We start from the raw sequence: 13,092 nt of genomic DNA on the forward strand, positions 1-13,092 counted from the left end.
TGATCATGTGCATCAGTTCTATACTATGAGTTTTGAGTTTCATCATGAGGACTCATATCTTATGAGATTATTTCCAAGGAGTCTTAAGGCTCAAGCCATGGAATGGTTTACCAATATAACTCCTCCTGTTAAGACATTCCCTAAGTTAATTCAAAGATTTTTTCAACACTTTTCATACAATCTTTCACAATCTATCTCACTATTGGACTTATGTCACACAAAGCAAAATCAAGGAGAACCCTTTGCTACTTTCTTGCAAAGATGGAGACAACAATGCTCTTGTTATTCTAGGACTATTCCTGAGAAAGAAAAGATTGAAATCCTCATTAGTAATATGGTTCCTAAGATGAAGTATGAAGTTAAGAAGATGGTTTTTGAGTCCTTTGATACCATGATTGAAGTTGCATTTAGAATTGACGATTTTTTGAGAGAGCAAGGTATTTTGACAAAAAATAGGAACAATAAAAATAATGGTCATAATAACAACAACAACAAGGATAAAGGAAATAACATAAATTGGAATAAGAATAAACAAGTGGTCAATGATGGAGTTGTGGATTCCTCAAACCCTAAAGACCAAGTTGTTCTCCATTTGGCTAGTGCTAATCAACAGAGTAACAAACCAAGATATCAAGAAAGGTCTAAAGGAGAGAAACGTAACTTTACACAATTAGGTGAGACATATCAAGAGATATTCACAAAGCTCCTTGCACGTGATCTTATGGACCCTTATGATGTTGCAAAGTTCTACATACCTGAAGTTAAGCCATGGTGGTGGGATGAGAAGGCTTATTGCAAGCTTCACAATGGCATTGGACACAATATTGAAAAATGTGGGAGAATCAAGCATATTGTTCAAGATCTAATTGAGAATGGAAAACTTAAAATAGATGGACTAAATACTAATGCTGATCACATAGCATTCAAAGAGCCTTTGCCCAAGTATGATCAAGGGGTTGGCTATCCTTCCTGTTAGGATTGGCCCTGTGGGAAAAGATGTTTTATTCCAAATAGTTGATGTTTTTTTTTGGATTTTTGAAATATATCAATTTTTTTTTTTTCTTTCAGGATCAATAAATATATACAAAGATGCCCCTAGACAGAATGGGCATTATGGATTGAACTTCTTCAAGTGCAAGACATTTATAGGATCAGGGAGCTGCTCTCCCTCTGCTATAGATAGTAAATAAGAACTACAACCAAAAGCTATTGTGATAATGTAAGGTCCAAGCTAATTAGGTTCAAACCTACCCTTTAGATCTCTATTCTGTTGATTCTTATGATTCACACATAGGACAAGATCTCCCACTTGGAACTCTCTAGGGTGAACCTTTTTGTTAAATGCTTTTGACATACGCTTTTGATAGACCCTCATATGGTCAAATGATGCTTTTCATTTCTCATCTAGAAGTTCTAACTCTTGAAGTCTCATGGCATGGTAGTCTTCATCTGTAACTAGACCTTTGAGAGAAACTCTAAGTGAAGGAATCTCAACCTCTAAAGGCAACACGGCTTCAGCACCATATGTAAGAGAAAAAGGAGTAGCCCCAGTAGGAGTGTGAATACTCATTCTATAGGCCCACAAAGCTGGATTTATTTGTAAATGCCAATTTCTACCATTCTTATGAACTATTCTATGCAAGATTTTAAGAATGGTTTTGTTTGATGCTTCTGCTTGACCATTCCCTTGTGGGAAATAAATAGAGGAGCAATGTTGTTTTATATTGAACTTCTTATAGAGTTGCTTAAGGTCCTTTTTTTAAACTGACCTCCATTGTCAATGATAATCTCAGAAGGCACTCCATATCTACAGATAATATGATTCAAAATAAATAGAGAAACTGTCTTACCTGAGGCAATAGAAAGTGGGACAGCTTCTACCCATTTAGTGAAATAATCAGTGGCAGTGATAATAAACTTGTGTCCGGATGATGAGTTGGGATGAATTTTCCCAACAATATCAAAGGCCCAACGCTGAAATGGCCAATGAGAAATAGAAGGAATGAGCTCCTTGCTTGGAGTATGTATTAGGTTACCATGTTTTTGACATTTTTCACATGACTTTGCAAAATCTACTACATCAATTTGCATTGTGGGCCAATAATATCCTACCCTAAGCAATCTTCGAGCCATGGAAAGACCATTAGAATGTCCCCCACAGATACCCTCATGGATGTCAACTAACGCTTAATTAGATTCATCCTTTTCTAAGCATCTAAGAAGTGTTCCATCTAGACCCTTCCTATACAAATCACCAGAGATAAGGGAAAGGTGAGAGGCATTTCAAATAAGGTTTCTACGTTTAGATCGGTTAAAGGTTTTAGGTATAATTCCATCACGAATGTATGAGTAAATGGCACCATAATGAGATGATTCATGACCAACAAGGGTACATATAACATGACTTTCTTGGGAATCATAGATAGGGTGATGTAGCTCTTCCACCAGGAATTCAAATCTTGATTCATGTTGCTCTAATTGAAGAAGTGAAGCAAGTGTAGCCATAGCATCAGTTGCCTTATTTTCTATTCGAGGAATTTGTTGAAATGAGACAAATGTGAAGTAGAGTCTCAAGGAGTCCACCATTTTCTTGTAAGGTACCAATTTATCATTTTTTGTTAGACAATCATCATTAACTTGGTTGATTCTCAGTTGTGAATCTCCATAGATGTGTAACTCTATAATTCTCCATTCTATGGGCATCTTAAGTCCATTTATTAAAGCTTCATATTTAGCAATATTGTTTGTACATGGAAATAATAACTTGTAAGATTTAGGAATTGTGTACGCATGAGGAGAAACAAACAACACACCAGCTCCTAAACCATTTTGCATAAAGGACCCATCAAAGAACATCTTCCATGTTCTTTCATTCATATACATGAGGTGCTCATCTGGGAAATCAACTTGAATAGGTGCATCATCTTGTAGTGGGAAATCAGCCAATTGATCTGCTATAACTTGTCCTTTGATTGCTTTGCGGTCAATGTACTCTATGTCAAACTCTAAAAGAATCATCATCCATTTAGAAAGTCTACCTGTGAGGGCAGCCTTACATAGTAAGTACTTGAGTGGATCTATTTTTGCTATGAGGTGTATAGTGTGCGCAAGCATATAATGTCATAACTTTTGGGAAGTAAACACAACTGCAAGGCAAGCTTTCTCAATACTGGTGTAATTAACCTCATATGAAACAAGAGTACGACTAATGTAGTATATTGCTCTTTCTTTCCCATGTTCATCAAGTTGAGCTAATAATGCCCCCAAGGCAGATTCTATTGCTGAAACATATAGGATAAGTGGTTTTCCTGGGATAGGAGGCATTAAAATAGGAGGATTTGCCAAGTATTTCTTGATCTGGTCCATGCTTTGTTGACATTCATCATTCCATACACATTTGACTCCTTTATGTAAGTTCTTGTTGAAATGTTGAGCTCTATCTACCAATTGTGAAATAAACATCCTTATAGATTGAAGACATCCTTGAAGACTTCTCATTTGACTAATGTTTTTAGGAGGTGGCATATCCACAATTGCCTAAACTTTTTCAGGGTCCACCTCTATCCCTTTTGCTGAAATAATGAATCCTAGTAATTTGCTAGAGGTGATTCCAAATGCACACTTTTTAGGATTCAACCTTAGTTGAAATTGTTCCATATGATCTAGAATGACTTCTAAATCATCTAAGTGTGTATCTCTTTTCTTAGACTTGGCCAAGGTCTCATCCACATAATCTTCCATGTTTTTATGCATCATATCATGAAAAATAGTTGTTATAGCTCATTGATAGGTAGCTCTTGCATTTTTTAATCCAAAAGGCATAGTGTTCCAACAATAGGTACCTCGTGCACAAGTAAATGTAGTCTTTTCTTGGTCTTTAGGAGATATCTTAATTTGATTATATCCAAAAAAACCATCCATTAAGGAATAAATCTCATAACTTGCAGTCATATCCACTATCATGTCTATATTAGGAAGTGGAAAATCATCCTTTGGGCATGCTTTATTAACATCTCTAAAATCTATGCAAACTCGAATGGTTTTGTCATGTTTTGAAACTGGTACAATGTTTGATATCCATTCGGCATAGTCAATAGCTCTTATGAATTTTGCACCAAGGAGTTTCTATAATTCTGCCTTGACTAAGAGAGCTATATGAGGATGCATTTTTCTCAATTTTTGCTTAACTGGTTTAACACCTAGAGCTATGGATAAGTGATGCATAATAAGATTAGTGTCCAATCATGGCATATATGAATAAGTCCATGCAAAATTAATCTTCTTTTCTTGTAAGAACTTAGTATAGGCTTCTTTTTCTTATGATGACAAAGACTGAGCCAAATGTACCCTTTGTGGAGCTTCATCTGTACCCAAATTGATTGCTTATGTTGGTTCAATAAGTATTGAAGATCTATCTTGAAAATAACTAGGAAGAGAATCAAGTACCTCATCCTTAGGTGCCTTAGAGAGGTTTTCACCCTTGGATACGTCCTTTCTTTTTACTTTTTTTGGTTCTGACACCACCACATAGTGGTTTTCACCATCAGAACTCTTTTTCTTTTTCTTTTCTTTTCTCTTTATTTTGTGACTAAGGTACTTGATATCTGGCTCTGTCATACTAGTAGCTGGTTCACTGGTGGAAGAGACTATAGGTTCAATGGCATTCAAATAATAGGCTATTTCATAGTCATTTTGAAATGTTAAGATTCTAGGTTCTTGGTTGCATTGGGACCAATCAATTAGGTTAGGATGAACAAGGGGTAAATCAATGACAGGTTCGAGGTTGTGAATATGGATGATATCTCTAGTGTTTGAAGATTCGAGGTATGTCAAGTAACTTCCTAAACTACCCAAATCAAGATTCATCCTCACAAGTGAAGAATTGTCCACTAAGGCAACATGCGAGTTCAAATCCTCTAATCTTACACATGATTCATTGACTAACTCAGGTCGAGAACTATATGTATGAACAACATCAACATCTATATCAACTATGGAAGATTCCGAGAAAGAATCCCATTCATACTCATTAGAATATGTTTCAAAGTCTCGACTAGGATGCTTACACCATGAATGCTTGGGATGCCTGGATGTGGAAGCTTCAATATTATTAAGAGTCACAAATTCTTGTTCTAAATTGGCAACTGTCTCATGAGATACCAAATTTTTTGAATATCCCCAAAGGAGATTAGTAGAAGGGACCCAATCTTTACACATATCTTGTTGGTTTTCTGAATTAGGTATGTATTCTTGTTCTTCTTCACTGTATGACTTATCAAGGATAGAAACAACATTCTTACTTTGATCCATATACCCTAGGCCAACTGACTTCTTAGACTTGCATCAAAAAAGTTGATGATCAAGAGGTTTATCTCTAGCATCCAATCTATTACTAAGAGGACCATGTCTAGGATAACCCATTTTCTTGACAAAAGAATACCCTCTTCCATAAGCATTAGGTGAAGGAGTGAAATCTTCATTGTGCAAATACTTTTCTTCTCTATAAATCCAATCTCTAATAGCCACATTTTCTTTCTCATCTTCAATAGGCACTGACGACTGTACAAATGTGTCAAACAATGTCATAGCTAAAGAGGAAGGTTTCATCTCTTGTGAAAGTTTACCATAAGACCTAGGTGAAACTGGTAATGCAGTGAGGGAGTCAAGTCGATATCCCCCCATGCCAAGGTCTATTGACTTAAACTTGTTCTTGCAATCAGCTAAAACTATATTAAAATCATCTGCTTGTCTATTAAGGGGAACATGAGCACTTTTTGAAATCGAGTTAATAGACAAAGTGTTATCCCCATGAATACATATCTTTGTTCCTTTTTAAGGAAACTTAACACACTGATGATAAGTAGATGGTACTGCTTCCATATCATGAATCCATGGTCTACCAAGCAGCATATTATATGCAAGGGGTCCAGCATCAACTATTTGGAATAAAACATCTTTTTCCACAAGGCCAATCCTAACTAATAGGAAGGATAGCCAACCCCTTTGAACTTCTCTCTGCCTCATCATAAGCTTTGATAGTAATCTTTCTTTTGCTATCAATAACATGTTCAAAATAACCCAATGTCTTTAAAAGACTCAAAGAACAAATATTAAGCCTAGCACCCCCATCTATCAATGCACACCTAACACGGGTCCTATGTATCATAACCTCAATATGAAGGGAAAGATTGTGTGGATGGCTCAAAGATTTATCATCTTCCTCTGAAAAGGAAAGATAATGAGGGCTTGCAATATGATTAACCATGTTCTGGAATTGATCAACGTCTAAATTATTGGGGACGTTCACCATGCGCAAAGCATCCTCAAGGACCTGCTTGTGTCTCGAAGACAACTCTAAAAGCTCAAAGATTGAAATCTGAGCAGGAGTTCTTTGCAATTGATCAACAAGATTATAATTTGACTTGGGATTAACCACTGGTTTTGAAGGAACATTCTTGTATTGCACTTCTTTTGGATTACTTGGTTGGTTTGAACTAGGTCCTTTGATAACAAGGGGACCTTGACTTCACGTAACAACATTGAGACTTTGGGAAGACACTTGCTTAGGTTTACTTGACTAGTTTGAATTGGGTCCTCTAATGACAAGGGGACCTTGAGATGACTCTCTAGAGTGAGCACCCTTTAGCACCAAAATAGGTTTTTCGCCAAAGGTAGGAGAGTTCAAATTTAAATTATAACCATTGGGATCTTTATCTTCCATCATGTTGACACTTTCTTGTACAACCTCAAGCATATTGACAACATTTTTTGCATTTGTATAAGTACAATTGATTGCAGCCCTACCATTCTTAGGTTGGGAAGCTTCCCCTTTCTCATACTTGGGCCCCCACTTATTCAATTTATCAATTTATCAAATCTCACAAATCAATGGTGTGTAATATTTTATTAAATCAATTCAAATCAATTTCCTTGATCAAATTCAATTTGTTTTATTTCTAAGGTTGATCATTTTATCCTAAGTCTTATTTAATTAAAAGAACTTGCTCTCTTTTAATTAAATAAAATAAGTCCTCATTTAATTAAAAGAAAACCTCTCTTTTAATTAAATAGTTCATCCACATTTAATTAATTAAGAGAAAAACCTCTCTTTTAATTTAATTAAATATTTTCTATTTAATTAAAAGAACTTGCTCTCTTTTAATTAAATAAAATAAGTCCCCATTTAATTAAGAGAAAACCTCTCTTTTAATTAAATTAAATATTTCCTATTTAATTAAAAGAACTTTCTCTCTTTTAATTAAATTAAATAAGTCTCCATTTAATTAAAAGAAAACATCTCTTTTGATTAAATAATTCATCTACATTTAATTAATTAAGAGAAAAACCCCTCTTTTAATTTGATTAAATATTTCTTATTTAATTAAAAGAACTTGCTCCCTTTTAATTAAATAAAATATCCCACTTAAATCTCTTTTTGATGAAAAAGGAGTTAAAACAAATAAAAAATTAAATAAATCTTGTATCTACACTTAATATGGTACTTATCTTCATCCTTTCTCCACTTTCTTCTCAACCACTCCACTTTTCTCATTGGTGGATCTTTAGTTCACATGTATCATTATTTCTCCACCCTTGATTAAATCTTTTTCCTCTCAATCTAGATCGTCCAATCTTCTTTATAAGGGAGAGCCCTCTCCTCATTTTAGAGACACCCATTATTATGCTATTGTTATGTTGCAGGTTTGGAAAATGATTTTTGAAGGAGGAGTTTTGAATATTAAAGCTTTTGTGGAAAACTTCTATCTTCTTGTCCCATTCTCTCTTGCATGCATGGATTCCATCATCATGATCCATACTTTGATTTTCATGTTAGCTTAGATCTTGCATTGATAGATTAGATCTTGCTTTCATAGATTAGATCTGCATTGTTATTTCTTTTCATAGATTAGATTTCATTTCTTGCATTTTTTTTCATCGTTATCATTTAGATTATTTTTCATTTCCATTTGCATGCATATTAGATCATTGAATCTATTGTTTCGTGGTGTACTTGCATGGGCACAAACTAGGTCAAACTGAGGGCCTCCATTACAAACCCCTACACCCCATGAATAGGGAGCTATGAGTCGCCATTCGAGACCTCATTTTTAAGAAATCTTGAATATAATGACTCATAGAAATGTGCTCACATTTTAGGCATACAGTCCCAACTGCTAATGTGGCAACTAAGGATTTAGAAATAATTGTTGTTTTAACAGTTCAAGATGATGAAAGTGCAGAGCCTCAAATTGAAGTGAACTTGCAGAGATCAGAGCCGGACACATCATTAACAAACCCAAGGATTTAGAATAATAGAAAAATCCTATCATGGAATTTATAGCATTTGAAATTGTAATAGAAAATAAGCCCACCAAAAGGAATATTATGATGTAAAGTTTTTTCTATTGCACAAAATTTTGTCTTTTGTAACTGTAGTAAATGTAAATATCTTTTTTCTAAAGGACAGCTATTAGTTCTTTATGCCTAAAGCTTGTTGCATCTCACCCTATATAAGTGAGATTCCAAGGCTAGAGAAAGGGTCTGATTTATTGCATAATTTTAGGTTTTACTAAGTTTGTTTGGTCCAATTTCTTGGTGTAAATTTTATGATGTTTTTCTTTACAAATATCTGAGAATACATTAATCTTGAAGGATCTTGATGTTCTATCCTAAGTCATTTTGAGTTTAGTTTCAATTGTGTACAACTTTCAAAGGAAATTAATACAAAGGTGAATTTTCCTCATATCTATTCTTGTTGAATCTTGTCTCCATTTTTATTACCTAGTCATTTTGGAATTGTATGAGCAAAGCTTGTTCAATTGAATGAAATTAAATCAAGTTTTATGTCAATTCACTATTGCTTTAAACTGAATGAATTAAGTAAATACTTCAATGAGGTTGATAGAGTTTCCATGGTAATAGGAAGGATGTCTATAAGAATTATTTTTAGAAAGAATTGTTGATAGTATTGATTGTAATGTAGTCAATTAGATCTAGAAATTGAATGGACTCTAAATCCAAAAGGATAAGACACAGATCTATTGATTGAGTCTACAAATGGAAAGATCATGAACAAGCATCAAGCTTAAATTTGAAATCAATTTTACTTTACTTTTTGAAGAATGTCAATGCTGGTCAGCAACTATTTGTATTTAATTCCTGTGTTGTAGTTAGCTGCTATTGCCTAGAATTATTTGTAAATCTACGAAGAATTGTGACCAAATTTGCTATAAGGGATGTGTATTGTTGTGAAATGTCATGGAATGAATAAAATATGTATGTAATATTAGTTTGAAAATCTTTCATCCCTTAGGTGCACCCGCCTTGGTTTTGCAGAGCCCAAAGAGTAGAAAATCTCTTTTGATTTTGTTGAAGTTGGGTTTATATATGAAAAACAAGTAACTGTTTATGGGAAGTAGTTGATCCTTGTGTTATTTTGATCTTTATCATCTTGATATTAAGAATTTTTTTGCTTAATAGTTCCAAAAAACCAACAAGTCCTTGTCATGCCACAAAGTTATCTCTATTCAACTTGGGGATCTCTATTCTATAAGACTTCCTAATCTTTATCTTGGGTCCTTGAAACCTTCTTTGTAAACACCAAGAAGCTCTAATACCAAATGTTGGATATATAAGAGGAGTAAGTGAGAGGGAAGGGATGAATTAGTTACCACAAAAATAAATCCCTGATCCCTTAGATGTCAACACAAAACATAAACTCTACTGAAAATACTAATGCTCGACAAACACACAAGCACTCGGTTAATACTAAAAAATCTAATGTAACTTGGCTAATACTTAACATGCAAATCTTAAGATATTATCTTTGATTAACCTTACTTAACCTAGTTTCATACATATAAAATAAATAGCATGAACACAAGTGACACCAAGATTTATTGTGGAAACCCAATTTGGCAAAAACCACCAATTACAATTAGTTACTAATTTTCACTCTTATGAAGTGAGCCCAATTAGGAGCCAACCCTATTAAAGGTTACATAACACATTGTTAGGTGTGATCCTATTAGAGGATTTAATCACCCTATTAGGAGTGGCCTTGTTAGAGGTCTTTAAATACTTCAATCTAGAAATGCGACCTTGTTAGAGGATTTACAAATAGTTGTTAAGCCAACTCTATTAAGAGATTTAGATCACTGCTACAATTGTTAGACAATAACAATGAGATGACTTGATTTCTAATGCAATTGAATTGCTGATTATAGATCTCAATTATGGCCTATATACTTGATCCTTTCTATTTGAATGTATCTTTGCAACTCCACAAGGATATTCTACTTATCCTTCTAATTTACTTCCTCTAAGCATCTTCTTTTCTTCCATACATTTCCATACATTCAATCCTTAACCTGACCTTGTACTTATACCTTATGCATTGTCAAGTTGGCTTGAATACATCTTAGAATAATTAATATTCATTACCCTATTTAGCTAGAACCAACAAACAAATCTATTAAGCTCAATATGCCAAAACAAGAAAATCCATTCTTAGTTGACCCTACTTGGTAGACACTAACTCAGAAATGATTTTCCTATATTAACCAAGTGAACTCTATTAACATTGAATCTTCACAAGGTTTCTTTGGTGAAAAAGTGAGCTCAATTAACATTGGTTCCATCCAATTTTTTTTCATTAACTAATTGAGCTTGGTTAACACTCAATTTTTGCAAACTTCTTTTTGACTCTTGAGTGAACTTGGTAGTCACTAACTTCTAAACTTGGCAAACTTTGGAATGCTTGACTGACATAGGAAATCGTCTTCATCACCCGAGTGCTCTCAGCATGCAATGAATAACAAAGATATAACATTTTGTGTAACATTAAAGACAATACACGATTAACTAGTTGTATTCAACACCTCTATGGTTTTAAAGGTAGTTTTACACTCATCCCCTTCTTTCATCCTAATTTGGCGATAACCACTTTTAATATCTATTTTGGAGTACTACCTAGCACCACCTAGAAAATCCATCAAGTTCTCTATCCTAAGGATAGGAAATCTATATCTACTAGTGATCTTATTTGTGTCCGTAGAATTAGTACACATTCTCCACTTACCTCCTTTCTTAGGTACCAAAACCATAGGGACTGCATGTGGGTTGATTCTCTTCCTAATGAGGCCTTGATTCAACAACTTTTGTATTTTCCCAGCTATATCCTTGTTCTAATCATGAGTCATCTCACAAGAATCTTTAATAGGAAAAGATGCCCATGGTACAAAGTCAATTTGATGGCTGATTTCCCTTTGGGGATGTACGGTAGTTGGGGGTTCCATCACATATGATATCATTAAACCCTTCAAGTAGTTGTTTCACTTCATCATGAATGGCAGACTATCTTGTGATCTCTTCCTCCTTTGGTTTTAGTAAAATAGAAAATCCCACTCTTTCATCATGTATGATGTCATTCAATAACTCCTTTCCACTCATTAAAGAGATGTTAGGTGTTGCTTCTCTGTCAAATTCTTCTTCTACTAGGGATTGTATCTTGTATGTCACTTCATTCTTTTTCAAGGTTTAGGTATTATTCTTCCCTTGATGTACAACATCTTTATCATACTATCATAGTGTACACAAAAATTATGGAAATCATCGATGGGTAACGCATCATAAAGTATTTTTTCATTATATTCTCCTATGGAAAACTCCACTCAAGCTTGTTTATTCATTAGCACATTTTTCCCCTTGCTCAACTAAATCACTCTATCTATATAGGTAAGAGGCATCTTGGAAAGTTTTAACTTCTCCACTGCGTCCTCTAAGAAAATATTATTAGTAGACCCTGAGTCTATGATCATTTTGCATACCTTACCAAGGATCTTTCATTTGATCCTAAATAATACCCTTCTTTACTTAAGCTCTTCTTTATTTGGCTCCCTAATCAAGACCCTCTTAAATATAAAATTGTCTCCCTTTTATGTAGAAAGAATCACCTCTCAAGAAGTTATTTCATCTCCCTCTCCTTGGGCATATGTTACCTTCCTTTATGCTAAGATGATGAGGATTCTTTATCGTGACATCTATAATTTGGGTGTCCCAAATTGCCATAGTTATAGAACTTCATGCTAGAAAAGTTTGATCTTCTTCCAAAACTACTAAACCTTCCTCTTTCCCCACTATTGAAACCTCTTCCCTTTCTATAGTTACCTTTGCTACTGATGTCTATTCTTTTCTCATTAGGCTTGGAGTCTCCTTGGTTTTTTGAATCACTACTCCTACCTCCATATCAAACTATATGGGTGCCTCTTGTGTCTCTATTGCTACTCTTGTGGACTAACCACCAGCATTCCCCTTCAAGATTTATGACATGTCTTAAACACCTCTTGTGTTCTATAAGTCTAGTGGTTGTATCGAGCATTGAAAAGTTGATCTTTTGGTGCAACAAAAACCCTAGCTTGTAGCAAATGGTATCAGAGCTTGGTCCTAGGTTCGAATCTCCTCAAGTAACATTGATGGGGAGATTGTTGGACTAATTTCCAATGTTCCCCTTTATATTTGTGACATGGATTAACCACTTCCTATGTTCTATAAGTCTATTGGTTGTATTGGGCATTGACAGGTTGATCTTTTGGTGCAATGACAAATCTAGCTTGTAACAACCCCTACCTCTTCAATTAGAATCTTGTCTCTTTTTTTTCTTCTCTTCCACCTTAAGAGACAAGTGAAAACATTTATGGATAGTAGTAGGGGTCCATAAAATAATTTCTTCTTTTATTCTCCATCTCAAGCCTCCTAAATATCTAGCCACCTTCACACTTTCTTCTTCTTAGACCTTGGATCTCAAGCATAACTTTTGAAATTCCTCAATGTAAGAGGAAACATCCATATCTTTCTATTTAAAGCTTTGTCTCTTCCTATGTAATTAAATCTCATAGTCCTCAAGTACTTAATTATCCCTAATTTTAACCACCATATCCTTCCAATTGGTTATTTTTCTTGGAGGAACTTCGACCAAGTTAGGGTTGGTCCCCTCAATCTTGACTTTGCAACCTTCAACTTTTGACCCTTTGTGACTCCTCAAACCCAAAATGATTCTCCATGACCTCAATCCATTCCATTACCAACTCTTAG

This window comes from Cupressus sempervirens, chromosome 10 (genome assembly GCF_028749045.1).
Source record: "Cupressus sempervirens isolate cs-2001-9-10 chromosome 10, ASM2874904v1, whole genome shotgun sequence".
NCBI lineage: Eukaryota > Viridiplantae > Streptophyta > Pinopsida > Cupressales > Cupressaceae > Cupressus > Cupressus sempervirens.